The sequence below is a fragment of the Arvicanthis niloticus genome, chromosome 24 (assembly GCF_011762505.2).
Source record: "Arvicanthis niloticus isolate mArvNil1 chromosome 24, mArvNil1.pat.X, whole genome shotgun sequence".
Lineage (NCBI taxonomy): Eukaryota > Metazoa > Chordata > Mammalia > Rodentia > Muridae > Arvicanthis > Arvicanthis niloticus.
In genome coordinates, this window is record NC_133432.1 from 178,890 (window position 1) to 193,478 (window position 14,589).

A 14,589-nucleotide genomic window follows, 5' to 3' on the forward strand; every position below is an offset into this window, starting at 1 on the left:
ATTAAATCCCATTTGTATGTCATACTACTTACAATTGAGTTTCTGGTTTGTGTCATAAACTCAGTCTCACAAATGTTGTACCAGGATCTTCCAATGAGTTCATAATTGCTTAATACAACCTTTGACTCTAGGTTATGATGTTTTATTCTTCCTATCAGTAGGTAGTTTCACAACGAACTGTGGGATGTTAATAATTTCTTTTGCCTGCATTATAAATTTCACCTCTCATCATTTGATATAAACTCCAGAGGTGGCCAAGCCTGGAGTATAACCCACAAAGAGTTCATTACAATGTCATCAGACTACTTTTGGTTTGAAGGAATGCCTTTTCCTTCCATGAGGTATAATGCAGAAACCATTGGCAAGATTCGTTATAGTTTTGTTTTGAGAGAAGACACAGTCAAACTCTCTTATCCTAAATCAGGTAAGGCTCCTCAGAGACAATGATGCTGAACTCTATGAAGAAGGCTTTGATCCTGAGTCAGACCATTTCAATTCAGAGGAAGCTCACTAACCTGACATGTGTAGTCAGAGGTGATAAACTAAGGCACCAGATCAATGACAGATCTTAAAGCAGACTCTGTCATTGGTTTGTCTTTGGGGAGAGTAGAGAGTGAAAGATGGAAAATTCAGAGAATAAATAGAAATATCAAGAGATAAAGGCACGGATATGAGAATACTGGAGGAGAGGACAGTGTCAGGTAGTGTAAAAAAATCTGAAAATTTTAAAAAAATCACATAGTTATTATGAATGTTTGGGAGAGAAGTGTTTGCTGAGTGACAGAAATAGAAAATATTGGATAAGTATAAGGTTTCTGACATTTAAAGCACATGAGAAAACAATCTTACTTGAAAACATCACAATAAGGTTGTGGCCATTCACCTACATGGATGTATTTTATCTGAACTGTATAAGATCTAGGCTGGAAAATTGTGGCCTAAAGACGAGTTCTAAAATAATGTCACAAAGAGCATTACCACACAATACAAATTACCATTTATTAAAGGTGATTGTTGATTTTCATTTCTTTTTTTTCTTGAAATTCTACTGACATACATCATTTCCTTTTCCTCTTACTTGCTCTAAGTCCAATCATATACTCCTTCTTTCTGTCTTTCAAATTGCCTTTTACAGTGATGATTCTATCACACTATAAGATAAAGTTCTTTACAACTGTTGATTCAGTCTTTTTTACAGCATTTATCACCTTAGTCATTTTGCTAGTTCATTTTGGTATATCAAATAAAATTATAAAAGAAAATTCTGAGTACAGATTTCTTGCACTTATGGATATATTTTGTCCAAATAAAAATATGCATGTTTTTAGAAACTTCACTGATATTTGGTTGGCATTACTTGTAAATTGTGCTAACTAAAAATTGAAGAATGATTGTATTGACCTTCATTTGTATATTTATTCTTAGTATTATCTATGTCTTCAGAGATCCCAGAGATGTTCTTGTGTCTGGTTATCATTTTTGGGGTAAGACAAACCTTGTGAAGAATCCAGAGTCACTGGAAACTTATTTTGAATGGTTCCTTAAAGGAAATGGTGAGTGTCCTGTAAAATATTGGAGCTGAGTGAGGTTCAGACAGATGTTTCTAAAGACAAAGTGAACTATATAGCATAGGCTGCCCTTGAAATCTCTGTATAGCTAGTGATGACATTGAAGGTCTTTGTCTCCTGGACTTACTTCCTGAGTTCTAGGACTACACACATCTATTTCCATGCTCTGTTCATCTGATTCTGGGGCTCAATCCCTCAATTTTCTCTGACTTTAGTTTAATGTTGGCTACTAGTTTGCTCTATATTGCTTTTAATATGTTTGTATATGGGCAGAGATTTTAAACTTTATTTTTATTTTAACTTTTATGGAATTTATTAGTTATATATAATAAATAATTTTTGTGATATACATGTATGCAGGTATTTTGGTCTCAATAATGACAGCCTAACCTCTCTTGTCTTGTTCCTAATCTTCCTAACCATTTTCTCTTCCCAAATATATCTCCTTTCTACCTTCATGCCGATTTTCTTCATGTGTGACCCAATGAGTTTCATTGGGATTGCTTACCTGAGCACAGTGCATGAGTCATTTGCAGGAATATGGATATATACTAGTAGCTAACCTTCTGGAAAATGACTTCTTTCTCCAAAACCAATCACTAACATCCTGCAGATATTAGAAGGAAGACTCTCATCTTATGTAACGATGAACAAGCAAAATGTGTGTGCACTAAAACCTAGCCTATGTGCCACCCAGGCTTCCTGAAATGGTGAGCCAACATGCCAAAGGCATTTGGCACTCAGCCAGGCACCATCTTGAGTTCTGTTCCCCACATCTCCCCCTTTTTATATTGATTTGATGAGAAATCTCATCGACCTCAGACAAGAAAGAGGATAGGGTACTCGTTACCAATTTCTAACGGGGGGTGGGGGGGGTTAGAGGCCTGATCCCCATCAAGATGACAAATATGGGATATTGTAATGATTTTCTGACCTGTCGTTGTGCAGTAGGTCTACTAATCATACCCGTCCTGATGCCTTTTCATGGGGGAAGGATTTTGGCATCAACCTCCATGCAATCAGGCATATCTCTCAGGGAATTTACCTTGATATAATTCAAAGACATCCCTTGTAGTGTCACCTGACACCCTGTGATTACTGGTACACAGAGCCCTCCTCAAAACTGTTGGGCAATGGTCCTTCTCATCAAACCATATATCCATATCAATCTTTTCTAATCATATTTAGCCATACTTGTGGCGACTGTCCCAGCTCCACTGCTGCAAATGCCTGTACCATCAGGGCTTGATCATGGGCATGTCTAACTCTCATGTGACACAGACACCAGAATGCTAGGCAACTGATAAGTAGAAGACACAGAGCCAAGGCTCCCAAGTCTGCCCATTCCCTCAGATGAAAAACTGTCCATAGAATCCAATCAGCCATGCCACATGCAAAGGACATATCCACTCGAGTAGAATTGATGGTAACAATAGACTGTCACAACTTTCGAAGAAGATCATCCATCGCCCTGGACCAATTTCCTGTAAGATACTGAGAAAGATTTTTTTTTGACAATTATGCTGCATAGCTAACATTCTCAAACTTGACCATGGTCACCACAACCCAGAATACCAAAGATTTTGGGATACTGATAAAATTCCTCAACAAAAATCCTGTCCTTCAATTAGGAGCATCATCATGAAGAACAATCAGCAGACACACCACTCCCATCATCTTCTTTATCTAAAGGTTCTTGTACTCTTCTGGTCAGACACTCAGGGACCCAAATCAGTTGTTGATCATCCTGAGGAAATACACACAGAGCCTCTCACCCACACCAATATTGGGTCTCATCCATACCATTTTCTAGTTATAATGTCCTTCCACATTACGTGACCTTTATAAGGTACCTTTTATGCAACATGGTGATCAGCTGCTGCGTGCCCTTGCTTATCCAAATTCAAAAAATTAAAAGTAAATAAAGCAATGGTCAGTCTCTCTCGGGGGGGGGGGAGCACCCATGGGCTATCCTCCCTTTTTGTTTATCTAGACATTCTTTTAAAGTATGATGGGCTCGTTCTATGATGTCTTGTCCTTGAGGATTGTAGGGTAATCCATGTGTTATATGGATCCACATCATTTGACAAGAACTGGAAAAAGAATTAGAAGTATATGTGGGACCATTATCTGTTTTTAAGCATCACGGCTGGCTCCATGCAGCCCAAGCTTCAAAGCAGTGAGCTATGACATGGTGCGTCTTTTCTCCAGTATAGACAGAGGCATAAATAATGCCTGATGTAGTATCAATGGAAACATGAATATCACAGTATCCTTCTCATGTAGGAGAATAGAAAAGAAACAATCTTTTATATCTAACACAATTACAGGCCAATTCTTGGGTAAAGTAGAAGGTAACAGAAGGCCTCTTTGTACTGGACCCATGATCACCATTTGTTTATTAATTTCTCTTAGATCATGAAGCAATCTCCATTTTCCTGATTTTTTCTTAATAACAAAAATTGGAGTATTCCAGGGGGATGTAGACAGTTGTAAATGTCCCAATTCTAATTGCTCCTGGACTAAAGAATGCACTGTTTGTAATTTTTCTGAGGGAAGAGGCCACTGGGAAACCCACACCAGTTCCTCAGACTTCCATGATATGGGAATTGTTTCCACAGTGGCCCCTATAAAAAAGCCCATTCTCGCTTTATCATTCTTTGGAACAGCAGACACAGGTAGAATCTTGTCCTGCAATTTTTTTCTCAAGTCCTTTCCCAGGGGTATACCCCATATCAGACATCATCTTATGTGTTTGTGGACTGTAATCTTTTTCATTTGTGAGAATATAGCCCATTTCCTTCATAAGGTCTCTGCCCCAAAGGGAGATAGGAACCTCCAGAACATAAGGCTGAAAGGTCCCTTCATGACCTTCACTATCCCTCCACTTTAGAAGACAAGAGCTAATTTCTGGTTCCTGGGCATATCCTAATCCTCTAAGTAATTGTACTGATTTTTGTCTATACAATTTTGGCCTTTTGGCCAATCTTTCATGTTGATAATGCTGTGATCAGCACCCATATCCAATAGCCCAGAAATATTTTTCCTTCTACTACTAAAGACAATAACGGTCTAATATCAAGGTCCAAGGAGCAAAATACAACTGAGGTCCCTGTAGACTCAAAACCTCTATCTCCTCACTGAGTATCTTTTGTAGAAAACTGACCATGACAACTGGGAAGGCACAAAAGCTGAGCTAATCAATCTCCTGGGGAAATTGTAGAGATACCTTGGGGAGAGGACACCATAACTTTAACTATCCCAGTATAATCAGAGTCAATAACCCCAGGATGAACCATAAGTCCTTGCATAGTAACCGAGCTTCTCCCTAATAGCAGCCCCACTGTATCAACAAGTAAAGGTTCTTTAAAACCAGTCTCTATTAGCTGTGGACCCATTTAAGGTGTTAATATGAGTCTGGTGGTGGAACAGAGGTTGAGTCCTGCACTCCCCCTTGTAGCCCTCCGAGGTGGTCCCACTGCATTGGTGGTCTCAGACTGGGCCACTCTGCTACTGCCCCATATATTTGAGGGCCCTGAGGGTGGGGGCCCTGCATCCTGTTTTTTTGGACGCACTTCTCTTCGTCTAGAATTTAAAGGCTTTCCATTTTTGTTCCTCACTGATCTGCACTCATTAGCCCAATGATTTCCCTTTTTACACTTCAGGCATTGTTCCGAGCCCCTCCGTGTCCCCTTGGCCCACGGAAGACACACGTGAGGCGGTGTTTGGGTGGTTACTACAACGAGGTTTTATTCTTGTATAAGCAGAAGCGGAAAGACGGAAAGCCCGGAAAAGGCACTGCTTATATACACCCTAGAGTGACGTGTTCACTTCTGATTGGCTGTTCATTCATTACCTATAATACGCCCCAGGATGGGCAGTGATGTTGGCGCACTTTTTGCCTTTTGCACCTGTGCAGTCAGTTGTTTGCTAGTGGGAGGACAGGATGCCTGCGCCATCTTGTAATGGCAAATGTTGTCATGCTCACGCGGCTCCCAACAGGGCATAAACCTGGAGTTTGGCTTCTTTGATCCTGATTACCCTGCAGCTGTAGGCATTGACACTTCAGGTGTCCTGGTTGCCCACACTTAAAACATGCATTATTATTTACTGCACCTGTACCACGAGTCATTTGTATCACCGAAGTGGCTAGTCCTGCATTAGATAAAGGTCCTCCTATTTCCCTACAAATTTTCATCCACACTTCAAGGCCTTTGTTCTTATATAAATTTATGGCTTGTCTATATTCTTTTGTACACTGTTCAAAAATCAATTGTTTTAAAAGTGGCATAGCTGTATAGTGATCTCCAAAAATCTTTCCTCCTGCTTTCACCATTCTAGCCACAAAGTCTGCAAAAGGTTCTGTTAACCCCTGAGTGATCTTAGTGAGATTGTCTGAAACCTCTCCCCTATTTGGAAGCGACTTCCATGCCCGTGTTCCCATTTTATTGATCTGTTTGTTCATAGACTTGTAAAGAATATATAGTTTGACGGTTGGCCCATCTACCCTGTTCTAAAAGCATATCCTGTTCCCATTGTTGTTGTCTGGCTGCCTGATTTTGAGCCACATATTCAGTTGAATATTCTATGAAATAGGCTTTCCAATCTAAATATTGGCCAGGTGTTAAACAGGCCCGCACAAGATTCTGCCAATCACTGGGGGTCATGGCATATCTATGCAGAGATTCCAGCTGAGCCACAACATAGGCTGCACTGGTTCCATATGCCTGCACCCCTTCGGCCAGCCTTTAAATAATCTTCCAGTCTAGGGGCTCATGGTAACAATTCCCTTGGGCATCTTGAAATACTGGAAAACAGTATACTCCTGAATTACTTTTGGCTCTCAATTCTCTCCATGCCTCTGGATTGAAACTTTGTCTAGATGACAACGGGGCATATGGAGGCGGCCGAGGTAGTTCCAGAGCACTAGGCTGGACTTTTAGTTTTGATTTACTCAAGCTCTCGGCCAGGCTTTCTAATTCATCCTCTGAACTTTCCTCACTCTCCAAATCATACCCCACTTCTGATTTTTGGGATAGCTGCTCTAAAGCCTCACTACCCTTTGCTTTTAACAATCCTTGGAGTGCCTGACTGAGTGAAATTGAGGAAGTGAAATTCCCCATGGTGCTTAGTGCAACTTGTCCTGATCCTCGTGAACTTTATTGTCTCTTCTGAGAACCTTTTCTGCTTAATTTGTCCCCAAACTGGGAACTTTATAGTAATTTGTCCCAATTACCTGAGAACTTACCAGCCAGCTGCCCTGACTGTGATGGGTTCTGAAGTCTCACCATACAGGCCACCACTTGTCGCCTCCTGAACCGACTAGCAGACAGAAGACAACAGACATGGGATCTCCTTCCCAACACGGTTTATTCAGGAACCTTGAAGTACCGTAAAAGCCCCCCCCCCCCCCGAGCTCTAGCTCCCAGCCCTTAAATCTCTGTGTCCTCCCCAATCAGAACCTGTCACAAAGTCATTCTCGATTGGTGCTGAGCACATATGTCACATGGCCCGATCTTAGGTAACGATGAACAAGAAAAATGCATGCGCAGTAGAACCTAGCCTACATGCCACCCAGGCTTCCTGAAATGGTGAGCCAACATGACAAAGGCGTTTGGCACTCAGCCAGGTGCCATCTTGAGTTCTGTTCCCCACAACAAATTTGAATAATAATTCCTAATTTTCAGATGTCACTGGTTGGAGAGATGTCCCATTGCTTACGAGCACTGACTGCTCTTTCAGAGGTTCTGAATTCAATCCCCAGCAACCACATGGTGACTCACTACCATCTGTTATGGCATCTGATATCCTCTTCTGGTGTGTCTGAAGACAGTTAGAGTGTACTCACATAAAAATAAAATAAATACATCTAAAAAAGTCACTGAGGAAAGATATTATGTACTAAAGTGATTAATGCTTCACCTGTTCTTTTAAAAAGATGATTTTATGTATATTGGTGTTCTACATGCTTGTATGTGTATATGAAGTTTGAGATGCCCTGAAACTGGAGATAGAGACATTTCTGAGTTGCCATGTGGGTGCTGATAATTGAACCTGGGTTGTTTGAGCCACTGCTCTTAACCACTGAGCCAACTCTCCCCCACCCTCGGCTGTTAATTCTTAAGTCACCTTGCTCTTATTTGGTTATAGAGATGTCTAAGATGTCTAAAACTTGCCAATATAGTTTAATTTGAACAACTTCAAAGTAATCTTTTGGAAGAACACTTTTGTGTTTTGTCTTCTGGAAGTTAGGCCTGTACAAGAAGAAGATCTGTGGAAATATTAGAAAGATGGAAACCAGGGTGTTCTGCTCATTAAGTTGGTTGGAAACAGAATGTTCAAACTTAAATAAGACAAATGTTCTCACCTTGGCAATTTGGTTTCAAAGAGAGATGATGTTACAGAGTATACAGGTTAAATACAACATGACTTCACCAAACACTCTGCAGAGTGAAATAATGCAGACATCAGTAGTGCACCTCAGCAATCCCAGTGCTCAAGGCTGAGGTCAGATGACTGCAACCTGAAGGCTAGTGTGGAACTCACAGAGAGATCTTGCATTGGGGGAAAAAGAGAAAAAACAAGGCAGGCATAGTAGTGAATGCCTTTAATTTTAACACTCAGGAGGCAGATGTGGTGGACAAACAGATCTCTGTGTGTTCCAGGACAATCTGGTCTACACAGTGAGATCAGGACAGCCAGAACTACATAGTGAGATCCTGTCTGCTAAACAAAAACCAAGAAACCCAACAGAACAAAGAAAACACATGGACATCTGTTGTACTAGAAAGCATATGCTTGGCCAAGTGTGGTAGCATATGTCTGTAATTGCACTATGCAAGATGTGGATGTGGGAAGATTAGGAGGTCAAAGATAGTCTTGGTTTCATAATAAGTACAAGGCCAGCCAGGACTATATTCACTTCTGTCTCAAAAACCCAAAGTTTATCTGGAGAGAGTGCAGCAGTTAAGAACACTTACTGCTCCTCCTAAGAACCTAATGTCAATCCAGAGCGCCCACCCATGTCTAGTAGCTCAAAGCTGCATTTAACTCGAGGGGATCTTGAGCTCTTTTCTGTCCTCTCTGAGCACACTATTATGTGATATAGACATACATACATACATACATACATATAGACACACAATTTGTAAAAACATAATTGTAAACAAGTTAAAAACAAAATAATTTCATATACTAAATTACTATATCAAATGACTAATTATGTCCAAAGTCTAATTTGCTCATTCATTCATGATTTATTGCAGTACTTGTGACTGAACCCAAAATTATATACATGCTAGACAAACAGAATACACTGAGCTAGGTCTGTCACTTACTTAAATATTATGACATATCACAGTATCCTAGATTTTCATCATTCTGGTGACATAGCTCCCCAAACTCATGACTCTAGGTTTCTGTACTGGCATCAGGTGACACCCAAGGAATCACTAACTTTTCATTATACCATTGAGTCTCTTTTCTTTGTTGGGTTGGATGTCTTGATCCCTAAGTCCAATATATGCTTCTTTCTTACTTTCACACATCTTAATAAAATACATCCTCTGTGGATTCATACAAAAAGGTTTATAATAGAAGTAGAAATTTTAAGTTGGTTAAAACAAAACAAAACAACAAACCAGGGTCATGGAAACAGTCTTTAAAAGTCCACACTCCTTTAATCCCAGCACTTGGGAGGCAGAGGCAGATGGATTTCTGAGTTCAAGGTCAGCCTGGTCTACAGAGTGAGTTCCAAGACAGCCAGGGCTACACAGAGAAACCCTGTCTCGAAAAACCAAAAAAAAAAAAAAGTCCACACTCATCTTCTTAGTGGCCTTACTTTACTTTTAAGTACCTCCTCCCTTAAAAACATATGTTATGTGTATACTTTCTATGAGGGTAAGACTCTGCAAACACATGAAAGTTTGAAGACAAAGTTTAGGAGTCATTTCTCTCTTTCTGAGAACAAGTCATAAAGCCTTGGTGGTCCCTTTAGCTGTTGACCTATCTTGCTGTCTCCAAGAATACTGAGTTTCAAAAATTATCTTTTTGCTGCTATTCACATATGACTGGTAGTTTGGCTGAGTAAAGAATTCTCTAAACAATTGTTTTATCTTTTATTTATCTTTTTGTTTTTTATCTATCTTTTTTTCTGAGACAAGGTCTCTCTATGTAGTCTTGGCTGGCTTGTTACACAATGTTCAGACCAGGCTGGCCTCGAACCTGCCTGTGCCATCACGCTCCTTTACCACTGCTTCAGGAAGAGATAAAAGCAAATCTGTGTCAATTCATCATTCTACATTCATGTTTTTATGAAGTAATCTATAGGGCTAAATGTGTGTTAACTTCCTATGAATAAAAAGACTTTCAGTGAGTCCTTTCTTATAAAAGCATATTCTAGAATACCAGGCCTATTAAGATTTATTTACCCAAAGGAAGTTTGTTTATATGGCTCAACTAGTAGGTCACCAGTATGAGAAAAATATTCACCTGCATTTTTTCTGGTTATGACTTTAAAAATTATATATAAGAAAACTGATGAGACCAAAGATGTTTCTGGTACTACAAAGAGAAGAAAAATTCAGGCTAGCCTAAATAAAAACAGAAATAATTTCCAAGACCAAATTTATTCCAGAGAGAAAAAGGAAACAGTTCAACTTCTTGGGTATCCACTCTGGAAATCCCTGCAATCAATATTCCCAGGCTATTGGGTGCTAAATAATCTATCATCATCAGCTGAGCTACACATGCAGACCTCTAGGACTAGAAGGCTCCACTTTTAAATTTCTGGACTTTACAATTTAGATACTGACACACTTCTACCTTAATGGTATTTTGCAGATCATGAATAGACCAAGATTGTAGGACAGGTTAATTCAATGCAGAAATCACACAGATGCTTTTAAGTCAATGACAAAAAAGTAGCAGTTATCCCCCCAAATGGTTTTACCAAGGTCTACATAGAGAGAAAATCAGCACAGAGATAATCAGTTAAACAGAAGCAACTCAACCTTGCTGTAAGCATTCATCTGAAAGTAGCCCAAATTGCAAGAGCAAGACAACATTCTACTAGCCAGGCTAAGAAGGCCAGGAAAGACAGTAGGTACCTGTACTGAACCCCCATGGCAGTCTGTGGCCAAGTGAGATGTCAGGTATGAGGTATTGGTCTGCCGGCTGGGCTGGATTTTCCACTCTCCTCTGCACTCTGATGATGTAGTCTGCTTAGGCATTAGGAAGTATGACAGCAAGATATGAAAGGCAAGGTAAAGCAACAGAAAGCAACAACAAAATCCAGTACATTAGTGTTCTTGCAGGGTTTCAGTATGGAAGTTGACATTAACAACTGCTGCAAAGCACTTAGAAACAGTACTGTGATGACATTCATTTCCACTAATGAACCAACATACCAGTTGAAAGAAAACCTGTACTGACCAAGAGTAGAGAGGGAACCAACCAAAAGCTGGGAGTCACCTTTCAGCTTCCACATTAATGTGATTTCAACAGCCACTAAGCAGATCAAATTCCAAAAGTTAAAAGATCTTGAGCAAACAGTCATAATTTAATCGATTAAATAACTGAGCAGATAAAAGTCTTCCCATGAGGAACCAAGACAGTGTCACTTCCTTAAATAGGTAGGTAGCTTACTACTCTCAAGTTTAATGTCCATGAGACTTGCTTTTTCTTCTTTCAACATCCCTCTCATTCCTCCATTTTTTTGAGACCAGGGTCTGTCTTATTCTGGTAACCCTGATTGGTATGAAATTCATAACAATTCTTCAAGTTTTGAGATTATAGGCATGAAACACCATATCTGACTAACAAGAGATTTACTGAGATGAACAGTGGCTGGAATATGCTTTCATATCTAAATAAATGGGCAAAAGTAGTTTTAATTTTAAAAGATATTTTACTTACTAAAAGTGTTTGTAGATTTGTTTTATATGTATGAGAGTTTTGCCTACATGTATTTATGTGTACCATGTGCCTATGAAGATTAGAAGAAGGTGTTAGATATGCTGGAACAGGAATTACAAATGGTTGTGAGTCACCATGTGGATCCTGAAAACTGAATCTAGGTCTTTTGGAAAAGTAGCCAGTGATGTTCACCACTGAAGCCACCTCTTTAGCCCCAAAAATATCTTTTTATAGGAGACTCACATGCTAGGAACAAGTAAGGACACAAAGACAAACATAAAGCCTCTGATTCCTTGAGCCAATAGTATTTAATTTGGAATTAGAAACAATTTGCTAATTAACTTTCATTTTTAGAAAGCAAAAGGCAGATATTTATTCCGCAAAAATATGTTCCCCCCCAAATTAAAACTCTTCATACTGTTTATATTTTTGCTGCCATTCAGGCTATCCTCATGTCTTCTTTATCTGTTTGTTGTTTAAGGTCTCATAGTAGTCTGCCCTCACTTATGTGTGACTTTTTGTTCTGTAGTCTGTATTAGGTACCTTCTGCCCTGAGCCAGATGACTGAGGAGGTACTGCCATCAGGTCTCACAGCTGTACAATAGTCCTAAAGCTTTAAAAGATGAAAAATGAGCAGTTTGAGATGAAGTAATGAGGGATTAGTAATTTAAGTTTTGATTGCTGCTAATATCAGTAACAGCAGGGGTTGGAATAGAGTATTGCTCCTCTACATGAACACTAGGTAAGGAACTTATCTCAGAAATGCTGGTGACTATAAATGTGTATTCTACAGCTTAAGGCTCCATACTATTTCCCTCTAAGGATTTCATTGATAAGAACTGTGTAAAGTTCATTAGTAAGTGACCTAACAGATATTTCCTATAAAGCTACAATTTACTTGTCATTATTAACAGACTGTGATGTCACATAGATAATGGCAGTACTGTAAAAGATTCTTGTCAAATTTGCTGTTAATTCCTTTGGAGGATAAGGAGGCTCAATGAGGAGGTAGCTGTAGTGATTTGCTTGCTATGTAATTTCTATAAGTGGGGTTTGGGTTTCATACTAACAGGACCACAAGAGAGTTGAAACTATGATAAATATTCCTTCCCTGGGGGATTTTGTAAGTTGCTTAGGTTGATCTTGAACTGGCATACCATCATCCCACCAGTGACCTGTGTGGCTGGGATTAGAGGATGCACTACTTTGATGTTTCCCTTCCAATAATTTCTGTTGATAGATATTCACATGGTAAGTTTTTCAAAATAAGCCGAGTGGTGGTGGCACACGCCTTTAATCCCAGAATTTGGGAGGCAGAGGCAGGCGGATTTCTGAGTTCGAGGCCAGCCTGGTCTACATAATCCTGGTTTAGATACCTTGGGTGTGTGAGATTAAGGGTGTGTGAGATTAAAGGTGTGTGAGATTAAAGGTGTGTGATTTGTGACCTAGAGATCAGACTTAGAGACAAGACCTAAGGGCATGATTATAGGTGTGACCAAAAGGCATGGCTTAGAAGTGAGACATATAAAAGGCAGAGGCAGATGGAGACAATCAGACATTAGGGAGACACAGAAGAGAGAAAGAGACACTTCAGAGAGTACAACTTGGAGTAGGAATTAGGCATTAGGTAGCAGGCACTTGGAAGAGAACTTGGAAGAAGAAACTTGGAACTTGGAGTCACTAGGGACTAGGAACTAGGGACTAGGAACTCAAGACTTGAGACACTTAGAGGAAGAGAGACTGAAGAATAAACAGGATGGAAACACACTCTGTCTAGTCTCCATTCTTCGAGTCTGCCCTCACCCTGTCTCTTGCTGAACCCCGACCCGCGGACTGGAGCAGCAGCTTGGGCTGGGATACAGTGGCCGCCAAACGCAGGGCAGCCCGGGCCTCAACATTTTGCTCAGGCCCCAACACATTTGGAGGCACCATCAGCTATGACCCTGTTTAGGACACGCAGGGATTTTGGTATTACTGCCGCCACCATGACACCTATTGTAGTGTCAGCTACTGCTGCTACTGCAGCAGGCCAATGGGGCTATGGCCCTGGATACACAGAGGCAGATTAATTCTCAATTGACAGCCAGCATTATGCTGGTGAATCAAAGAGTGGATCCAGTCCAGGAGCAAGTAGATGTGCTCATGGAATTAGCTCAGCTGGGCTGTCAGTGGAAGTATACAGGTCTTTGTGTGACATCTGTAAGATATGAAAATGCAAGTCAAGCAGCTCATTTGTCTAAAAATTTGTCTCAGTATTTTACAGGAAATTGGATAGAAGATTTCGATGGCTTGATGCAGAAGCTGAGGCTAGCCATAGTGCACGTGAATTCCACCCGTGTTGACTTGTCTGTTGCTGAGGGCCTGGCTTCCTGGATCCGATCTGCAATGAACCACCTAAAAAAATGGGCGGGAATTGCAGCCCTTAGCTTTTGCCTTGATCTTGTCAGTTGCCTAGCACTATGGTCCATTCTGAAGATGCGTATGCAACAGCGCAATGCTAATGCCATGATTGTTCAAGCATTTACTGCTCTTGAAGGAGGCCAGTCCCCGCAAATCTGGCTAAGCTATTTGAAGAGCTCTGAGTTGTAACATGCAGGAGGATGTAGGGCATAGCACCGCAGAGGGCGCTGTACGCCCTCGGACATATGTCTGACTGCATACAGGTTTTGCCCTTGTTCCTGTCCCCTGGAAAACAGCATCGGTTTGAGTCACCCATGGTAACCGTACTGTAGATGGCAGGTGGTGAAAATGGGGTTGACAATCTCCACTCAAATACAGGGGGTCAGACCTCTATGTCCTTCTGCTTGCATAAAACAAAAAAGGGGGAGCTGTGGGAAGCAGCTCCACTCTCGCCATTACATACATTACATATATGGAGTTGTATGCGCTGAGAGGTGTGGTTACCCAATCACCCCACCTCACATCATTGAGAATGGCCAATAATCAGTGACTTTGTGGCAGCTGCTGATAGGATTAAGGCAATGCTTATAAGGGGATGCAGGGGAAGGAGAAGAGAGAGAAGAAGCGCGCTGTACAGGGATAGCTGAATAAACCACTTGAAGAAGAACACGGTTGCTGTTGCCTTATTTCACGGGTCAGACGTGGG

The 14,589-nt window shown here is 40.6% G+C and overlaps 1 long non-coding RNA gene across 1 annotated transcript; it reads left to right on the forward strand.

Annotated features, from left to right (window-relative positions):
* The first annotated feature begins 32 nt into the window (after positions 1–32).
* LOC143437515 (uncharacterized) lies at positions 33–13,861 on the forward strand. Its single transcript, XR_013106946.1, has 3 exons — positions 33–424; positions 1,444–1,553; positions 13,737–13,861. It is a non-coding gene; the product is annotated as an uncharacterized LOC143437515 (long non-coding RNA).
* The last annotated feature ends 728 nt before the right edge of the window (positions 13,862–14,589 follow it).